Source organism: Anolis sagrei, chromosome 2 (assembly GCF_037176765.1).
Source record: "Anolis sagrei isolate rAnoSag1 chromosome 2, rAnoSag1.mat, whole genome shotgun sequence".
Taxonomy (NCBI): Eukaryota; Metazoa; Chordata; class Lepidosauria; order Squamata; family Dactyloidae; genus Anolis; species Anolis sagrei.
The window spans coordinates 181,786,630-181,808,178 of record NC_090022.1 but is presented as its reverse complement, the minus strand read 5'-3'; the positions used below and the strand labels follow the sequence as shown (position 1 = coordinate 181,808,178).

Below are 21,549 nucleotides of genomic sequence, written 5' to 3'. Positions count from 1 at the left end.
GCAACTACTTCAGCTGAAGTGATGGAACAGGTTTGATCAAAATGAAAGGAAGGCCGTGTATATAGAACACATGAGAGGCTTGGAGCCCACATGTGAGCTCATACCTTTGAAGTTGTTCTTTCTCTCGCTTCCTTTTCTTTTTTTTTAATTGTAAATTACTTCATAGGTGCATTAAGCTGCCCGCAGTAGTGTTCCTTCCTATGTGTATGTGGATTTTTATAATAAGGCAGAAAGTACGTGACAAGCCTTTTTCTCCCAGCCAAAAAAATGAAATGAATTAAAGCTCCCAGGCAGGTCAACATGGCTCCTGATCAGGCCAAGGAAAAGACGAAAACAAACCTTCATTGTACAGGTATGGGCTGTGGGTGGCAATTGCTCCCTCCTTTATTTTAGATTTTACACAATTACCTAGCAAACACATTTATAAAAGGTAAAGGTAAAGGTTTTCCCCTGACATGAAGTCATGTCCAACTCTGGGGTGTGGTGCTCATCTCCATTTCTAAGCCGAAGATCCGGCGTTGTCCATAGACACCTCCAAGGTCATGTGGCTGGTATGACTGCATGGAGCGCCGTTACCTCCCCTATTGATCTACTCACATTTGCATGTTTTCGAACTGCTTGGTTGGCAGTAGCTGGGGCTAATAGCAGAAGCTCACGCCGCTCTCCAGATTCAAACCTGTGACCTTTCGGTCAACAAGCTCAACAGCTCAGCACTTTAACCCACTGCGCTAGTGGGGGCTCTCTGGTCAAATCACTCCTACATATTCATTGTTATGAATAATGACATTGTCTTATATACTTGATAGAACAGTTATCAGATTTTATTGGTCTCTGCTCCTGAGCATTTACTAGTATTTGTAGGTTTTTTGGGCTATATGGCCATGTTCTAAAGGCATTTTCTCCTGACGTTTCACCTGCATCTATGGCAAGCATCCTCAGAGGTAGTGTGGTCCTCACAACCTCTGAGGATGCTTGCCATAGATGCAGGCGAAACGTCAGGAGAAAATGCCTTTAGAACACGGCCATATAGCCCGAAAAAACCTACAAAACCCAGTGATTCCGGCCATGAAAGCCTTTGACAATACATTTACTAGTAGTTTAATAAAAACCACTATAAAACCCAAATAAAAGCAACCAGCAAAAACTATAAAACCCCAAAAAAGCAACCAGCAAAATAACTAATTGAGGACCTCATCACATTGAGGTCCTTAAGCTGTCAGACAGTGGGAGTATCTGTCAGGCAGCAGGGGAAACCGTCCTTAAACGTCCCACATCACCTACATCTCCCCCTTATCACATGGGGAAACCATTGCCACTCAGCATCCCCCCGACACTGTCCCTAGCTTAGATAATGAGAACATAGGTCGCCACCCATTTCCATGTTATCATACAATCATTATGGATTCCATCAGCTGAAATCTCGTGAGAATTTCAAGATTTCCAGGCTACCACACTACAAAATATTTGGGTGGGGGGATTAAAAAATGATGCAGAGAGGCATTCCAACGGATTAAGGGGAGAGAGCCTTCTATGATATGATGCAATATTGATAATCATGTCCATAAATATTCATTGCTGTGAAGAACATACGTTCCTTGCAACTTATGCTCATAGGAATTACACACCACACAACTTTGTGAAGGAAGGGGTGAGGAACATCCAGACCAGAGATGTTGTTATGAGCTGTAACTTTCAGCACTTTCAACTAATGGTAAAAATATTGGTTTTAATTCAACATCAAGAGCAGAAGACCACATATTTCCATCCTCGTTGCAAAAAGTGTCAACAATTAATTTTTCAGACAGAAGCTTCTAACAAGTATTATCACATTAAATTTTCACTTGTGACTACCAAGGACATAACATTAAAACCTTGTAACTTCCAAGGTTTTAAGTCAGTGGGTCCCCAGATGTTTTGGCTGCAAGAAATTGTGGTATGGTATCTGTGTCTCTGCAGCATAGAAGGAAAGTCAGGGAACACTGTAGATGTGCTTTCCTGGTCCTTAGTTTTTCCAATTTTCGTGTGTCTTGGAACAGTTTCTCTCCGTAGAGATCTTCAATGTATTGTTGAAGGCTTTCATGGCCGGAATCACTGGGTTGTTGTAGGTTTTTTCGGGCTATATGACCATGTTCTAGAGGCATTCTCTCCTGATATTTTGCCTGCATCTATGGCAGTGGTTCTCAATCTGTGGGTCCCCAGATGTTTTGGCCTTCACCTCCCAGAAATCCTAACAGCTGGTAAACTGGCTGGGATTTCTGGCCAAAACACCTGGGGACCCACAGGTTGAGAACCATTGTTAACATTCAGTTCTTGTGGGTTTTTTCGGGCTATATGGCCATGTTCTAGAGGCATTTCTCCTGACGTTTCGCCTGCATCTATGGCAGGCATCCTCAGAGGTGAGGTCTGCTGGAGTTGGGAAAAAAAGGGGTTTATATATCTGTGGAATGACCAGGGTGAGACAAAGGGCTTTTGTAAGTTGGGCTAGGTGTGGATCTTTCAACTGCCCACCTTGATTAGCATACAATGGGCTGACTGTGCCTGGGGCAAACTCTTCTTGAAGGGTGATTAGATGTCCCTGCCTGTTTTTCTCTCTGCTGTTTTTGCTGTTGCAATTTTAGAGTTTTTTAATACTGGTAGCCAGATTTTGTTCATTTTCATGGTTTCTTCCTTTCTGTTGAAATTGTCCACATGTTTGTGGATTTCAATGACTTCTCTGTGTAGTCTGACATGGTGGTTGTTAGAGTGGTCCAGCATTTTTGTGTTCTCAAATAAAATGCTGTGCACAGGTTGGTTCATCAGGTGCTCTGCTATGGCTGATTTCTCTGGTTGGAGTAGTCTGCAGTGCCTTTCGTGTTCCTGGATTCTTGTTTGGGCGCTGCGTTTGCTGGTCCCTATGTAGACTTGTCCACAGCTGCATGGTATACAGATGCAGGCGAAACGTCAGGAGAAATGCCTCTAGAACATGGCCATATAGCCCGAAAAAACCCACAAGAACTGAGTGATTCCTGCCATGAAAGCCTTCGACAATACATTGTTAACATTTTACCTCATACATTTGGCCCGCCCTCTATGTCTGGTTTTATTATGCTGTTTTATATTATTGATTTTATTTGTTATTTCATATTTTGCTACGATGTATTTTGTTATTGTGTGTTTATTATGATGTATCATTTTGGGCTTGGCCTCATGTTAGCCGCCCCGAGTCCCCTTTGGGGAGATGGTGGGGGGTTATAAATAAAGTTTATTATTATTATAGTTTATTATGAGGTCCTCCGTCTTCCTTGGATGAAGTTAGAACAGCTTATGGCATCGACTTGGTTATCTAAGGGCCCTTCCACACAGCCCTATATCCCAGAATATCGAGGCAGAAAATCCCACATTATCTGAGTGTGGACTCAGATAACCCAGTTCAAAGCAGATATTGTGGGATTTTCTGCCTTGATATTCTGGGATTTAGGGCTGTGTGGAAGGGCCCTGTCAGTCACTAAAATGTTATAAGATCCCTTTATCCCTTTACATATATATATATATCTATAAAAGTATGGGAGCCATGCTTTCTTTTGAATCTGATCACTTTAATACTCTCCAAATTGCACATTTGGAATGTGTTCAGAGGACGGCGACTAAAATGATCAAGGGTCTGGAGAACAAGCCCTATGAGGAGCAGCTTAAAGAGCTGGGCATGTTTAGCCTGAAGAAGAGAAGGCTGAGAGGAGATATGATAGCCACGTATAAATATGTGAGAGGAAGCCACAGGGAGGAGGGAGCAAGCTTGTTTTCTGCTTTCCTGGAGACTAGGACGCAGATCAGTGGCTTCAAACTACAAGAGAGGAGATTCCATCTGAACATGAGGAAGACCTTCCTGACTGTGAGAGCCGTTCAGCAGTGGAACTCTCTGCCCCGGAGTGTGGTGGAGGCTCCTTCTTTGGAGGCTTTTAAACAGAGGCTGGATAGCCATCTGTCAGGGGTGATTTGAATGCAATATTCCTGCTTCTTGGCAGGGGGTTGGACTGGATGGCCCATGAGGTCTCTTCCAACTCTAGGATTCTGTGATTCTATCATTCTAAGGGTTTTTTTTTATTGTGTTGCTATTTTATTTATTTTTTTGTAAAAAGTAAGGTTGGAGACTGAATGGAAAAGTCTTCTGGGGAACTCAGGAGCTACTCAACCCTTTCCCTTCCTGCCATTTTTCTATTCAAGTTTGTTCAGGCTTTCTAAGGGTGAATGGGCAAATAACTGGAAAGGAACTAGTCACTCATTTAGCTTCTGTTGCTCTTCTGCTTAGATTATTTCGTGGGGGGGGGGGGGGGAGAGAAAACGGAAGGTAATAATAGAAACTGATCAGTCAAGAAAGTTTCAACTCATCTGCAAATTCAGGCAATTAACTGCTATCTCTGTTTCAGTTCATTATCTACCAATTTATTTATTTTTTTGGTCGTGCCAGGAGCGACTTGAGAAACTGCAAGTCACTTCTGGTGTGAGAGCCCTCGGTGGCAGGCATGTAGCCGGGGGGGGGGGGGGGGGGCTTGAGGGACTTCAGCCCCCCCCCCCCCCGAAATTCTCATGGTGGTTCGTGAAAAGGCCTTACTGGTGCATTATTTAAACTGTTATGTTTATTCATATCATGATCTGATCACCATACTCAATATATCCCATATGCATGGGGGATTGGGGTAATGATACAAAAGGTTTGCTAGGGTAGACCCTCTTTCACTCAGACTCAGCCCCCCCCCCGAAACTCAGCCCCCCCGAATCCCCCCCTGAAAAAAATTCAGCCCCCCCCCCCCCGGAAATGAAATCCTGGCTACGGGCCTGCCCAGTGGTGCAGTCCTGTTCCGGCAGGACTGAAGACCAACTGGTCTCAGGTTCGAATCCGGGGAGAGTGTGGATGAGCTCCCTCTGTCAGCTCCAGCTCCTCATGCGGGGACATGAGAGAAACCTCCCACAAGGATGGTAAAAACATCAAAAACATCCGGGCGTCCCCTGGGCAATGTCCTTGCAGACGGCCAATTCTCTCACAACAGAAGCAACTTGCAGTTTCGCAAGTCGCTCCTGACACGACAAAAAAAAATCTGGGTTGTTGTAGGTTTTTCGGGCTATATGGCCATGTTCTAGAGGCATTCTCTCCTGACGTTTCGCCTGCATCTATGGCAAGCATCCTCAGAGGTAGTGAGGTCTGTTGGAACTAGGAAAATGGGTTTATATATCTGTGGAAAGACCAGGGTGGGACAAAGAACACTTGTCTGCTGGAGCTAGGTGTGAATGTTTCAACTGGCCACCTTGATTAGCATTTAAAAAATCTACCAAAATGTGTGGTAGGGGGACACACATAATGCTGACATCCTGTTACAGATTGCTTTAAGGATTACTATACTCCATGGAATGGATTAAGACCAAATGACTTTAGTCCCGCTGAAATATTTAGGACACATTAGTCACATTCATCATTGCTTCATGGAGTACTATTGACTTCAACAAAAGCCTCCCCGCATTGATAATGCAATCCTATAGACATCTACCCACAGATAAATACTCTTGAGTTCAGAAGAGTTCATTTCCTAGGGAATGGGCAAAAGATTGGCAATGTCACCGATGTCTGTTCTTTATATTGTAACGAATCCAAGCAATGATACTCATAATAGTTCACAAACTGCCAACAGCGGTGTAAAATCTGTGTTTTGTATCTGTCCCTATTTAACCAAACATAATTTAAATAGTATTATCCATATACAGAGAGTGCGAGAGAAGGGAAGTGTAGTGAAAGAGACTTCAGTGAGAGAAAGAAAAATGCATTTTGATGGGATTGGGAGCTGTCCTAGTAAGGCAGCACACTTTTGTCACTGGGTTGAACTTGATAAGCTATACATTTTCCTCTGCCTTTTATCCTCTGAGAAGTCTCCCGGCCCCCCTTTTCTCACCCCCACCAGGCACTCTTTTTTGCCTTGATATTTTGTTAAACATATTTCCACTATCAGAAGGACATTACTTCTCTGGGCCAATTTTCCTTCAAGCCGACATTAAAGGCCTCGCCTCTGTGCTGAATGTTTCATACCAGTTGATAAAGGAGATGAAAATGGTTTGCTTTCTCTGTTAACACTTCTTAACTGCTTTTCTTCCTTAAGATGGAATATTGATTGTGGGCTCGAGGAGTGAACCGAGTACGAATATACCCAATTTGTGAAACATGGAACAGTGAATTAAAAAACATAGCCTTAATAAACATTTGGAGCATCTAAAGGGCTTTGCATACACTTTTTTCTTGCAATCCTTATAACAGATACAATACTTTTCCACAGGCTGCAGTGGTTTCTGAACAGTGAACAAAGGATTTAGGACAGTGGTTCTCAACCTGTGGGTCTCCAGATATTTTGGCCTTCAACTCCCAGAAATCCTAAGAACCTCTGATTTAGGGGGCATTTAAAAACAGATGCCCTGATGGCACAGCAGGTTAAAGTGCTGAGCTGCTGAACTTGCTGACCGAAAGCTGGGGCTAACTTGCTCCTATTGTTAGCCCCAGCTTCTGCCAACCTAGCAGTTTGAAAACAGCCAGCACGTCAACGACTTAAATCAATAAATAGTTTCCTAAGATCTACAGAATACCTCAGCAAGCGAGAGTCCAAAAGTGGCAGGCTCAAACCTCAACCAATGGCTGATACCAAATGAGAGTCTCCGTCCTGAGCACACAGAAAACTGCACGACTTGGAAGGCACTGAACAGGCTGCGCTCTGGCACCACGAGATGCAGCGCCAACCTTAAGAAATGGGGCTACAAAGTGGAATCCACTGGTCAAAGGATATTTAATAGAATACCAAGTCTGCAAATTTTGTGTTTTGTTTGTTTGTTTGTCTGTTTTTTAATGCAATACAACTGTTTTGGTTCGCTCTTGATACGATAAATAAAAATAAGTTTGAAAACATGCAAATGTGAGTAGATCAATAGGTACTGCTTCTGCAGGAAGGTAACGGTGCTCCATTCAGTCATGCTGGCCACATGACCTCAGAGATGTCTGTGGACAACGCCAGCTCTTCGGTTTAGAAATGGAAATGAACACCACCCCCCAGAGTCAGACACAACTAGACTTAATGTCAGGGGAAACCTTTACATTTACTTATAGTACAGTATGACCCCGTATCCCCGGGGGATACATTCCAATATCCCCTTGGGGATATCGAAAACCATGGGTAATAGCAAATATTATATTTTTCTATTCACGTTTGTTCAGTCTTTCTAAGGGCAAGTTCAGTCTTTCTACGGGAAGTTACAAACTTCCGACTTACAAATGATTTCTAATTAAGAAGGAGATGAGAAAACAGGAAGAGAGAAATCTACTTCTCAGAAGAGAAATTCTCTCCTGGAAAAGTTATCATGGGGAAAAGGGGTCTCCACCAAAGCTGTATCACCAATACTTGTTTCCATAACAAGCCAGATTTTTCAAAATTCTATTATCATCGGGACAGAAAGTGTGGTGAAATATTCTGACCAGGGGCACAGACAGCAAAACAGACTCCACGGGGGAGTTAACTCTTCCCTATGCTATCCAAAGCTATACACACACACACACACACACGTCTCTCTCTCTCTCTCTCTCTCTCTCTCTATATATATATATATATATATATATGCACACACACACATATATTGGTTGGAGTTACACTTCAAAAATGTACCTTTTCTGACTTACAAACAAATTCAATTTAAGAACCTGGGGATCACAACCAGATACAGTGAAGACATTTACCCTTGCACTTCGTTACTCTGCTGTAGCTTTCAATGAGATATGCCGCATTATCACAGGGTGTCTGCGCTCTACACCACTGGAGAAATTACACTGTCTAGCTGATATTGCACCACCTGACATCTGCCGGGAAGTAACAGCCAATAGTGAAAGGACTAAGGCAGTGACATCTCCGGCCCATCACCTCTTTGGATATCCGCCAGCACGGCAAGGCCTTAAATCAAGAAATAGTTTTCTAAGATCTACAGAGACACTTGCAGGAACACCTCAGCAAGCAAGAGTCCAAAAGTAGCAGGCTAAAACCCAGAACCTTAATCCATGGCTAATAACAAATGAGAGACTCCTTCCTGGGCACACAGAAGACTGGGTAACTCAGAAGACATTGAACAAACTACCCTCTGGCACCAGGAGATGCAAAGCCAATTTTAACAAATAGGGCCACAAAGTGGACTCCACGACATCTGAATGTGGAGAAGAGCAAACCACAGACCACTTACTGCAATGCAGCCTGAGCCCTGCCACATGCACAATGGAGGACCTTCTTATAGCAACGCCAGAGGCATTCCAAGTGGCCAGCTACTGGTCAAAGGACATTTAATATGATGCCAAGATTTCAAACTTTGTGGCCGTTTTTGCTTTTTGTTTTTGTTGTTGTTTGCTTTTCAAATACATTGTAACTGTACCCTTGGTTCGCTCCTGATAAAATAAAAACAAAATTAAGAACACGGATCCCTAAAATATCAAACTATCATAGTAGTTGCATCGATATAGAGCAGTCCAGGCTCAGTTGCCTGTGCAAATTCCCAGTCCTTTGTGGTATAGGAATTCTGAACTTCCTCCTTTGTGGCTGATTATATCTTTGGCAGGACTGTTGCATACAGGTCCCTCCAGGTGACACGTTGCCTCCAGCCCCAGAACATTCATGTTTGAAAGCATGAATACACATGCAGAAACCAAACCAATAATGCAGCACATTTCAATCTGGATGCAGCTAAGTTTCAAAAGTCATCTAATCACCCTACTATTTTTCTTTACCAAAAGGAGAGCTGTACCTATGGAAGGCTGAATGTGGGATTTACCCTCTTACCCCAATATATTCTGCTATTCCTCATTGTAGGAATCTCTAGGTGTTGTTGAAGGCTTTCATGGCTGGAATCACTGGGTTGCTGTGAGTTTTCCGGGCTGTATGACCATGTTCCAAAAGCATTCTCTCTTGACGTTTCTCCACCACCACCACCACCTATGGCAGGCATCCTTAGAGGTTGTGAGGTCTGTGGAAAACTAGGCCAATTGCAACATTCACACTTGCTTCAAGGAGACAAGAGTTCTTTCTTCCACCCTGGACATTCCACAGATATATAAACCTCACTTGCCTAGTTTCCAACAGACCTCACAACCTCTGAGGATGCCTGCCATAGATGTGGGTGAAATGTCAGGAAAGAATGCTTCTGGAACATGGTCATACAACCCGGAAAACTCACAACAACCCATTCTCTAGGTCCTCCAAAGCTTTCGCCAGAAGTTGCCCATAGATTTGTGCTCAAAGTTTTCTCAAGGAAAAAAAAAAAAGGTTTTTGATGTGTCTGGTTTTGTCAGTTTCACAGAAATGCTGGACCCCTTGTCCTTCGGAAGTGAAGAGTGAAGGTCCTATTGCATATACCTAAATGCTCTACTGAAATTTCACATTACTTCAATGCTAAAAACAGGAAGGATTTTTTTTTTAGAGAGACAGATTCTTGTTTAACTCCCCGCAAAGTTGCATCTGTCTGTTGTCTCTCAGTCTGCCTACAAACTCACTTTCTGATGTGATTCCAAAAGGAAATCTTCAATATACAGTATTGTAGTTAGGCCTGTGTTGTACTGGAGTTTCTTAAAGTAACAGGAAACAACAATTATTATTATAGTAGACCAGCTCTACCAAGAGAGAGAAAAAAGACCGAATTGGAAAGGGAATATCACAACTAAGAAAGAAAGAAAGAAAACGCCAACAACCCTGTTTTAGATTAGCTAGGAGGTCATAGGGGAAAAATTGGTCTTTCTAATATGTGGAATAATTTGGATACCTTTCCTGAAGATACCACAAAGGAAGTGAGTTGGATGCTAAGAGTAACAGAGCAAGGTTTTTACCATTGACTCGTGGAGGTGGGATAGAAAAAGTTACAATGGGTGGAAAGGAATACAGTAGAGTCTCGCTTATCCAACCTTCATTCATCCAATGTTTGTATTATCCAACACAGTCTGCTTCCCTCCCGGATCCACAGCTGTTTCAATACATTGCGATGTTTTGGTGCTAAATTTGTAAATATAATAATTACTACATAATGTTACCATGTATTGAACTGCTTTCTCTGTCAATTTGTTGTAAAACATGATATTTTGGTGCTTAATTTGTAAAATCATAACATAATTTGGCGTTTAATAGGCTATTCCTTAATCCCTCATGTGCTGTCACGCGCTGGGCCTATAATAATTGAACAGGACGTGCTCTTTGTGCCCAGTGGGAAGCCGGGTTGCCTTGGCTGAGAGGCTCTAAGGATTTTCCTATACAAAAGTCTTTAGATGCTTGAAAAGTTTAACAAAGTCCTTTATTATTGCTTAGATCTTCAATAATTTAAACAAACACTTCTCGGATCTTCAACAATTCAAACAAATGCTTCTTAACTTGCCCAAATGGACAGGTAACTGGCTTCTTCAACTGTTTCTTTTCCTTTAAGAGGAAAACCCTTTTTAACCCCTCCCAGGCAATCTACTTTCTATGCTTGCTGGTGTGAGCTCTACTCCCGGCTCCAATTGCTTCTGATTACCCGATTAGACCTACCAGCTAAGGCTTTGTAGATTCTCCAGCTGGAGTTCTTTTGGATCTTTTCCACGAAAAATGTGGAGCTGTTTCCCCCGGATGCTGTGAGAAATGAAGCTTGTCTACAGATGGAGCTGATCCACGTCCTGTAGCTAAGCTTTCCACTATAAGACTGAACTAAAAATGGTTCCCTTTCCCTCCCAGGGCCCTGGAAAAAGGGGCGGAACCAAAACTTAACAATGATAGACAGGTCATTGGCCCTATAATTGCAAACCAAGGGAAGCCACCTTACTGCAAAATGCATGGAACCTTGAATAGATAGATACGTTTTATTGATTGGCCTATTGGCCGTATCAAAACATTTAACACATAACACAATTAACACATAGTCATACATAGTCAGAGGTATTATAAACAACCTGAAGACCAATAAAGCCCCAGGAGAAGATTACTTACCAGATGAGCTATTTAAAACACATCTAGACTGGTGGGCCCCCCTGTTAGCAGGCTTATTTACACACATAAATAACATCTGTCAGGTTCCAGTTGGATGGAAGATGGCAATAGTTGTCCCTGTTTACAAAAAAGGGAACAAAAAAGACCCTGGTTCCTACAGGCCAATTAGCCTAATTGATATTGTGGCCAAGATATATGCCAGATATCTCCTGAACAGAGTTGAATGTTGGGAAAAAGAAAAACATATCCTCGCCGAAGAACAGGCTGGCTTTAGACAGAGTAGATCAACTATTGACAATTGCTTTGTTTTAAATCATACAATTGCAAAATATGTCAGCAGAGGGAAACAACTGTATGCCGCCTTTATAGATCTTAGTGCAGCATTTGATACTGTAAATAGAGAGACATTATGGAAGAAACTAACGGATCTCAATATGGAACCCAGATTGCTGGCACTAATCAAGGCACTTTACACAAGCACCTACCTGAAAGTGCGACTTGGGATGCAAGGAGCCATGACAAACAGTATAGAAACATACAAAGGGGTCAGACAAGGGTGTATATTAGCACCACTGTTATTCAGCTTATACGTAAATGATCTCCCCGAACAGTTGAAGGACCCAGAGGTACACATGCCTAAGCTGTGCATGGAACCTTGGAATATATGCAAACACTCAATAGAAAGAAAATGAAGTTGAAGCTCCTGGTATAGCCGTACCAGCACACTTCCTTATTATACAACATTTTTGCTTATCCAACGTTCTGCTGGTCTGTTTACGTTGGATAAGCGAGACTCTACTATATATGATGCCTTGCTGGGGCTGAGCTGGCAGAATCCAATGCTGCTGAATTGTAAATCCCTTTTGTTTTTGCTGTCTGGCTTCCACAGCTTTATATTTGGAAGGAAAAAAATGGTTGCTTAAAATCTGGCCTAAGAATGAAGTGAGCTAATTGGGAAAGGGGCGGGGGTGGGTGGAAATCACAGCGTAGGAAAGGAAATCCAAATGTTTTGAGTTTAACTATTAAGCATAGTTTCCAGCGAGTGTGCTCAGAACTCAGAATTAAAACAAATGAAAGAAACATGTTTCAACCTTTTTGTTGGTTGGCTTTTGGGGGGAAAAAATGTCGGCAATAACGTGATTAACAGGAAATAAAGAAATGGGGCTTTGAATGGTTTAACTGTTTGCACACTGCCATAAATATTCCATCCGATTAAGAAGGGGAGAAGAATTACATAGAGGTATCCTATGTGTAAGAAATCTCCCTGTTATTCATTTCACTGCAAAGTGATTTACAATGAGGAAACCCCATCTGTGTTTACATGAAGTCCAGGTGCCCATCCGTGTATACGGGACCGCTTAAGGCAGTGACTTTAAAGCCCTGTGAGAAGTGCCCACCAACAAAGATGCACAATTATTTGATATGTCACAAATGTTGGCAGTTTTGGGTTTTTTTTCTCATGTCAGATCGACTTGAGAAACTGCAAGCTGCTTCTGGTGTGAGAAAATTGGCCGTCTGCAAGGACGTTGCTCAGGAGACACCCAGATGTTTGATGTTTTCCCATCCTTGTGGGAGGCTTCTCTCATGTCTCCGAATGGGGAGCTGGAGCTGACAGAGGGAGATCAACCCGCTCTCCCTGGATTCGAACTGCTGACATGTTGGTCAGCACTCCTAACCAATTGTGCCACCAGGGGCTCCAACTTTGGCAATGCCAGGTAGTGATTTTGTGAATGTCAAACACACCTGTTTTGTTTGTTTGTTTTTAAAATGACTCTTTCTTCAAAAAGTCTTTTGATGATCAACTCATTGTGTGGAACGGGAGAGTTCATTTAAATGGGCTGGGTCCCATTAAACACCTCTTTGTTGTTATTTTTAAAAATGATTTAGTGTTTTGAATTAAATTGATGTTTTCATACTATAGCCAATATAGTTGCTTTAAAAATTGTATGTCATTAGGTTGTTGTAGGTGTCTTAACCTTGTTGGTAGCTCCCTTAAATCCTATGTTGGGAAGAAGGAGAGACATTCAACAAACAAACTAACAGATACACCTAGTGGGAAATGTCTGGGAAAGGTTTCCAAGTTCCGATCCATGGAAATTTGGCTCCAACAATTCCTTGAGACCAGTGGTTCCTAATCTTTTTTTGACCAAGAACCACTTTGACCAGGGACAACTCTCTAACATTAGTACCAAAAGGGTTACGAAATAGTTTGTGGTCAACTTTAGATTTGGTTTGGTTATTTGGGTGCTGATTCAGAAAATTGCATTGGATAGACCACGTCAGCTCTAGTTTCTGCTACAGAACATATGCCATCCAGTAGTCACCATCGGCTTGCCCACAGAAAACCATATTTAAAAATTTGATGAACCAACCTGGACACAGCATTTTATTTGAGAACACAGAAATGCTGGACCACTCTCACAACTACCATGTCAGACTACACAGAGAAGCCACTGAAATACACAAGCATGTGGACAATTTCAACAGAAAGGAGGAAACCATGAAAATGAACAAAATCTGGCTACCAGTATTAAAAAAAACTCTAAAATTACAACAGCATAACAACAGAGAGGAAACAAACAGGGACATCTAATCACCTCTCAACAAAAGTTTGCTCTAGGCACTGTCAGGCCATTATATGCTAATCAAGGTGGTCAGTTGAAACATTCACACCTAGCTCCAGCAGACAAGAGTCCTTTGTCTCACCCTGGTTATTCCACAGATATATAAACCCTTTTTCCTAGTTCCAACAGACCTCACTACCTCTGAGGATGCTTGCCATAGATGCAGGCAAAACATCAGGAGAGAATGCCTCTAGACCATGGCCACATAGCCCGAAAAAACCTACAACAACCCATATTTAATAAGCCTGGGCACTGTAAGAGGGTTTCACAAGACCCGTTGCTCTTGTTGCAATAGTGTAGGTAACAATGAGGCCACGGACCATATTTTAGTTCTTGTGGATCGCTGGTGGTCCACAGATCACAGGTTGGGAACCACTGCTTGAGACACTGGCTGCAGGTGGCAGTGGATGAACCAATGAATCAGTTTTAATTTAAATGCTATCACTTTCTGAGACACTGAAGCATTTCCCTCCCCAAAATAAGTCCAGCACCTTGGATAACTCCTCTAAAGCTCAGCCTAAACCAGTGTGGATCCATCCCCCCTCCAACTAACATCAGAGCCATTGAAGTACCCTTGTGTATCTTTTCACATGTGAAATTGTTCCTCTTCAACACATGAAAAAAACAATATTCAGATTTCGGCACATCAACTTATTATAGAGGTAGTTAATAAACCTTAGAACAGATTAGTTAGGATGATATATGAGATGAGAATTTTAACACCATTTGTACAAGGACAAAACCATACAAATTATGAGCAGAGGATCAATTTTTACAGGAGCATATTTAGCTTGCTGGGTTGATTGTGGCTAGTCCTCTTCTCCTTTTCCCATTAAGGTGCTCTGTAGACATCAGGAGGTGATAATGCTTTTCACAGCATGGAGATATGCATTAGCACCTCTTAATGTTTATGGATCAGCTTTATAAGAGCCACGGGAGCATGTGAGTACTTCCTCCCTCCTCTTTTTGTCATTGGCAGCAATAATGATAATAGTAGCAAGTCATACAACCCCAGAAGAAGGCAAAGGTAAACATCTTCTGAATATCTCTTTACAAGAAAGTCTAGTGATAAATACCACCATAGAGCTGGAAGAGACAACAACCTAATCCAACCCCTGGCAATGCCTTGGGGCCACCATAAATCAGAAACTATGTGAAGACGCACCACCACAAGTTAACTGGACCAATCTCCTCAATTCATCTTTCCAACTTCACCACTTAACATCTGCACATGTCTACACCATCAATGACTAGGAGGGAAATTATAATTCCTGGGATAATCACTCTGCTATATAAAATCCAGATTATCTGCTTTGAAGTGGATTATATGACAGTGTAGATTCATATAATCCAGTTCAACGCAGATAATGTGGATTGTCCACTTTGATAATCGAGATTATATGGCAGTGTAGAAAGTGCCTACCTTGTTCCTATCTTCACAGTGAGTTTCAGGCAAGCCTGGACAACTAGTGCGACACCATAATTAATTCTTTCATATTTTGTGCCATCCTAGATATTGCTTCGTAGCCAAGAGGTTGGCACCATTATCACCTCTCAAAAAATCACATCAAGGATTATTCCCTCCTCTTCCACTCATTTTTTTTTAAAAAATGGCTTTCTTATCTCGAATTAGAGCATGGGGAGATTGTCAAACACCTGAAAAGTTAGACTATGTGGCTAGTGAGCCATGCCCAGTTTAGTAGGTTACACATTGTTTAGGCTTAAGTAAACATGCCAGCAACGTCACAATTGGATTTGGTGAGAATCCAACATTGACTGCACACAGCAAGGTGTCTGTACTCAATGTATTGTCGAAGGCTTTTATGGCCGGAATCACTATGTTGTTGGGTGGGTTTTTCAGGCTATATGACCATGGTCTAGAGGCATTCTCTCCTGACATTTCGCCTGCATCTATGGCAAGTATCCTTACTACCTCTGACGATGCTTGCCATAGATGCAGGTGAAACGTCAGGAGAGAATGCCTCTAGACCATAGCCATATAGCCCGAAAAACCCTATAACAACCCACTGTCTGTACTCAATTTCCTCATCTCAGAGTTCACTTATTGGGAGACAAAACCACATATTTTTATGGATTTTATCATGTTTTATATCATCTTAATTGTTTTTTATTGTATTCTTATGTCTTGATGTTGACTGTAAACCCCCCTGAGTCGCCTGCAGGCTGAGAGGGGTGGTATACAAATGTAGCAAATAAATAAATAATAATAAATTTTGCCACACAACCTGAATATAAACCAGGGATGGAAAAAGTATAGCCTTCCGGATATTTTGGCCTATAACTTCAATCAGGCCAACCACCATAGCAATAAAGGGCTATGGGAGTTGGCAGTCCACATCAACTGAAATACTAAAAGTCTACCACCCTAAAATCAATGGAAAAATAGCATTGTTGCAAATGTAAGGAACTCTTAAGAAAGTTGGATCAACAGATTTGCAAGATACTGGTGTGTAGACACCGTCCAACAAAAGGAAGGAAATGTGCGAACTGCACAAATCCACATATTTGCCTGGCTCTGGATTGTTTTAATTTTTATTAGTTTTCAGAAAAGAAATATATCTGATACTTACAGGTCATTGTTTGGAGGGATATGGATGGAAAGGTGCATTCTTTGCCTTGGTTCTGAGAGGATGCCTTACTGCTCCTCCTTCATACGTGTCCTGAAATAAAGGAAACATGGGGAAAAGAAACACATGAGTTCCTCACACTCCCTCTCTTTCTTCCTCTCAAGAACACCCAGTGTTTTTTTTCTTATGTACATGAATCAAAGTATATTTTTTACAAATAAGATCACAGGTTTTCCATTTCTCTGAAGCCATATGTTCTTCAACCTTGAGAAATGTGGATTTAAAGATGTTCCACAGATGTTCTGTAGTAAGGGAAAGGCACTCGCGACACATTTAGGAGCATCGACTGTCTTCTTCCCATGTGCCTAGGTTGAAACCTTTCACTGGGTTGTTGTAGGTTTTTTCGGGCTATATGGCCATGTTCTAGAGGCATTCTCTCCTGATGTTTCGCCTGCATCTATGGCAAGCATCCTCAGAGGTATTGAGGTCTGTTGGAACTAGGAAAGTGGGTTTATATATCTATGGAATGACCAGGGTGGGACAAAGAACTTCTTTGCGGATGGTGTGAATTCTCTCTCGTAAGAGGTTGCGTTCCAGGCAGTCATAGATCCGGTGAGCCTGTGGTGTTCTGAAAGTCCTTTTGGCTGCAAGAAATTGTGGGATGGTATCTGTGTCTCTGCAGCATAGAAGGAAAGTCAGGGAACACTGTAGATGTGCTTTCCTGGTCCTTAGTTTTTCCAATTTTCGTGTGTCTTGGAACAGTTTCTCTCCGTAGAGATCTTCAATGTATTGTTGAAGGCTTTCATGGCCGGAATCACTGGGTTGTTGTAGGTTTTTTCGGGCTATATGGCCATGTTCTAGAGGCATTCTCTCCTGATGTTTTGCCTGCATCTATGGCAGTGGTTCTCAATCTGTGGGTCCCCAGATGTTTTGTCCTTCACCTCCCAGAAATCCTAACAGCTGTTAAACTGGCTGGGATTTCTGGGAGTTGTAGGCCAAATCACCTGGGGACCCACACGTTGAGAACCACTGATCTATGGCAAGCATCCTCAGAGGTAGTGAGGTCTGTTGGAACTAGGAAAGTGGGTTTATATATCTGTGGAATGACCAGGGTGGGACAAAGAACTTATTTGCGGATGGTGTGAATTCTCTCTTGTAAGAGGTTGTGTTCCAGGAGGTCATAGATCTGGTGACTTTCTTTCTACGCTGCAGAGACACAGATACCATCCCACAATTTATCGCAGCCAAAAGGACTTTCAAAACACCACCAGCTCACCGGATCTATGACCGCCTGGAACGCAACCTTTTACGAGAGAGAATTTACACCATCCGCAAAGAAGTCCTTTGTCCCACCCTGGTCATTCAACAGATATATAAACCCACTTTCCTAGTTCCAACAGACCTCAATACCTCTGAGGATGCTTGCCATAGATGCAGGCGAAGCGTCAGGAGAGAATGCCTCTAGAACATGGCTATATAGCCCAAAAAAAACCCTACAACAACCCAGTGATTCCGGCCATGAAAGCCTTCGACAATACATTGAAACCTTTCATTCATGACAGTATTCTAGTGGTGAGTCTCAACTCACAAAGAAATGCCTCTGAAAAGGAAAGCTATGCCATGACCAACATGGTTGATGCAACAATCAAACCAACACATAAATAACGGTGGACTAAAGAAGAGAATAAGTTGATATGGAAGCATATACAAAGTCGGGGGGGGGGGGGGGGAGGGAACAAGATCTAAAAAGGAGGTTGAGTACAATGTTTATGTGTGTATGTGTCTATCTGTCCATCCATGCACCCTCAGGCTTTAACATGCAAATCCAAACAATATTAATGAGGATTAGGCACGCAACTTCTTTGAACAGTGAGAAGAGAAGACTCTATTGTCTTAATTCTGTATCAAAACTTTAGCCTGCATATGGCATGAGAAGAGTGTTGGCATCCTACAGTGGAGGAGACCAAAGGTCCCGTTCTCATGTCAGCACCACACATACCGCAGCTATTGTAGCAAATTAGACGAGCCACTGGTAGTGGAATATGGTTCTGTCATTCAAATGACTCTGAATGGGCGGATAAGTGGGTGGGTGGGTATATGGCATAGCAAATAGCTATCCCTGGATCAGAGGAGGAGAGAGGAAAAATGAAAAAGAAACTCATTACAATGAATTCCCCGCCCAATCCACCAGGTATTGAAGCTGCCCCCCCCCCCCCCCCGCTTCTAACAAACAATCGCAGGGAAAAGGTTTACATTTGGTGCAAATTCCAGCTTGCAAGTTGAGGTCATCTCGCAGCCAACCAGTCCTTTTGTGCAACTGACAATAGACTCATTAAAAGCACACCCAAAATGTGGACGTAATTGCTTATTACTCCAGACATGGCTTAAGACATTAGCACAAATTCCACAGATTTGTAAGGTCCCATTGTCTTTTCATTACCCATGCATGCAAATGACATGGGAGTCCAACAAACCACGGGCACATTCCAGGCTATAAAGAACATAGTTTTATTGTGGACTGAACGCTGGGTTATTAAAAAAATAAATATTTGAAAAATATCTATTTTAAATAAAAATTATGCAAGCACATGCAACTTCTTGTCTGTCCTGGATAGATTCCAAAGTAATTTTTGCTGTTAGATACTTCTTTTTCTGAGGGGGAATATATGAAAGAATGGCAGAATAATATGAAATTGATGGATGAGTGCAACCTCAAAAATCCGAAATATCTGGGTGCATCTGAACCTATGCATGTTTATTCAGAAGACAGTCCAGAGACTCGCAGCCTTCTCTACATTGGATTACTATTGACATAGGAGCTACATGAGAAATGGATAGGGATATTTGAATAGCAATAAAGGACTTGCCACCCAGATGGATATTTAATCAACAGCAAGGCCTCCAAACAGATCTTGCCAAATGAACTCCATGAGAGGTTCACCTTGGGGTCACCATAAGTCAGAAATGCCTTGAAGGCATCCAACAAGGTTGAGAGTACATATTTCATCTATTTTATATTGGGCTGAGCCAGGAACTAAATGATTGTGGGGAGAAGGGGTTCAGCGGCACTATGGTAGTTCAAAGGGGTGGAAAATAGTTCAGTATAGTACAGTTCCCAACCTTTTTTTTACCAGGGACCACTTGACCACTTTGACCACTTTGACCATCCTTGTGGGAGGTTCCTCTCACGTCCCCGAATGGGGAGCTGGAGCTGACAGAGGGAGCTCAACCCATTCTCCTCAGATCCGAACTGCTGACATATATTGGTCAGCACTCCTGCACAGATTTAACCAATTGTGCCACTGGGTGCTCCAACTTTGGCAATGCCAGGTGGTGATTCTGTGAATGTCAAATACGCCTGTTTTGTTTGTGTGTTTTTAAAATGACTCTTTCTTCAAAAAGTCTTTTGATGATCAACTCATTTTGCGGAGCGGAAGAGTTCATTTTAATGGGTTGGGTCTCATTAAACACCTCTTTGTTGTTATTTTTAAAAATGACTTACTGTTTTGAATTAAACTGATGTTTTAATATGATAGACAATGTTGTATGTGTCTTAATCTTGTTGGTAGCTCCCTTGAATCCTATGTTGGAAAGGAGAAGAGACAAACAATTATACCTAGTGGGAAATGTCTGGAAAAGGTTTCCAAGTTCTGCTCCCTGGAAATTTGGCTCCAACAGTTCCTTGAAACCAGTGGTTCCCAATCTTTTTTTGACCAAGGACCACTTTGACCGGAGACCACTTTGACCAGGGACCACTCTACAACATTAGCACCAAAAGGGTTACGAACCAGTTTGTGGTCAACTTTAGATCTTGTTTGGTTATTTGGGGTGCTGATTCAGAAAACTGCATTGGATAGACCACATCTACTCTAGTTTCTGATACAGAACATACCATCCAGTAATGGCCATCTGCTTGCCCACAGAAAACTATAATTAATAAGCCTCAGCACTATAAGAGGATTTCATGAGACCAGTCGCTTTCATTGCAACAGTGTAGTAACGGTGAGGCCATGGACCATATTTTAGTTCTTGTGGACCACTGGTGGTCCAAGGACCATAGGTTGGGAACCACTGCAAAATTGTAGCCAAAATATGAGAGATTGTTTTAAAAGTAACTCTGAGGATGTTGCCAGATGTCAACAGGAGCACTAAGATACTCAAAAGAGCCTTGGACGTATCTCTTACTAATTCTGGTGCATCACAGAACAAGGGCTCTACTCAGCCTACAAGAGGAAGTCTCCAACTCATGTGACATTTTCTTTATTTGCGTTGTAGTGGCATTTTCCTTGGAAGGGAACTTGTCCTCTTTGGGGCTTCTCCTAGGCAAGGATGGCTCAGGACCTTTTCCTGCCTTAGACAGAGCATTAATGTGTGCCCTACCCATGGGAAGGAGCCGAGTACCCAAGGTCAGGCACGCTATTGCTTTTTGGCACCTGGGGCAGGAAATCTCATAGGCACCTCCACCCAAGGCAGATTATACAAACACAGTAACAGCAAAGTAAATAGTGATTTGCTCTTATTATATAAGAAGAAAGGAGTTTCCTGACATCTCCATCTACTACCTAAAGGTAGGACCACCTTATCTACAGACCTTCGAACACAGCAGCAGTAAACAAAACAAGCGGACAGACAAAATTAAAACCCAGAGCAAAGGAGGGACTTCAGCATCATCTCATAGTCATGTCATCACTATGGTTTCGTACTAGATTATATAAGCTCACACAGGTGAGGGTATAATAAATGCTTGAAATTACGTTAGGTTAAATATTCAACCTACGCAGATTAAATCGCATCCACAGTGGGAGTAAGGCTGTAAATGTCAAGAGGAGTGTAACTACCGAATGACTGGCTGTATTAACTGTCACTTTAAAATACAGCCACAATAACGATCACAATGACTAAAACTATTCACAGTGAAAAGCCTTTTTGTGCTTACAGAAATTGCACATATACTTCCAAGCAATATGCTCAGTCCCATCCCCCCCCCCCCCCCCCCCCATTTCAAGGAACATTTATTACTACTCCTATATAAAGAACTTTGGGGAAGTTTGGTAGAAAGGAATAATAATGAAAATCGTCCCTGTCAGGACATGCATAAGCTAAATAGTCTCTTTTAAGATAGCATGAGAAAAGTGGAAAAAATTAAATGATTTTAGTTCAGAGACATGAAAAATCATGCAATTTTGAAGGTCTTCATCTGCAGCTCCCTTGCTCTCCTTATATATGCTCTGTGCATAATGAGTACCTTAAAAACAAAAGAACAAATGAATGAAATCACCCCAAATTTGGCAACAAAATGTCTCACTACACAAGGAGTGACCATCAATCAAAAAATTATGATTTTGTCAT

At 42.1% G+C, this 21,549-nt stretch overlaps 1 protein-coding gene across 1 annotated transcript in view; it reads right to left on the bottom strand.

Moving 5' to 3' along the window:
- AXIN2 (axin 2) overlaps positions 1–16,279 on the bottom strand; it is a 93,638-nt gene extending 77,359 nt beyond the window's left edge. Inside the window, exon 1 of the mRNA XM_067464223.1 lies at positions 16,204–16,279. The gene's annotated coding sequence lies outside the window, so the exon portion shown is untranslated. The remainder of the gene's footprint in view (positions 1–16,203) is intronic.
- Positions 16,280–21,549: the final 5,270 nt, after the last annotated feature.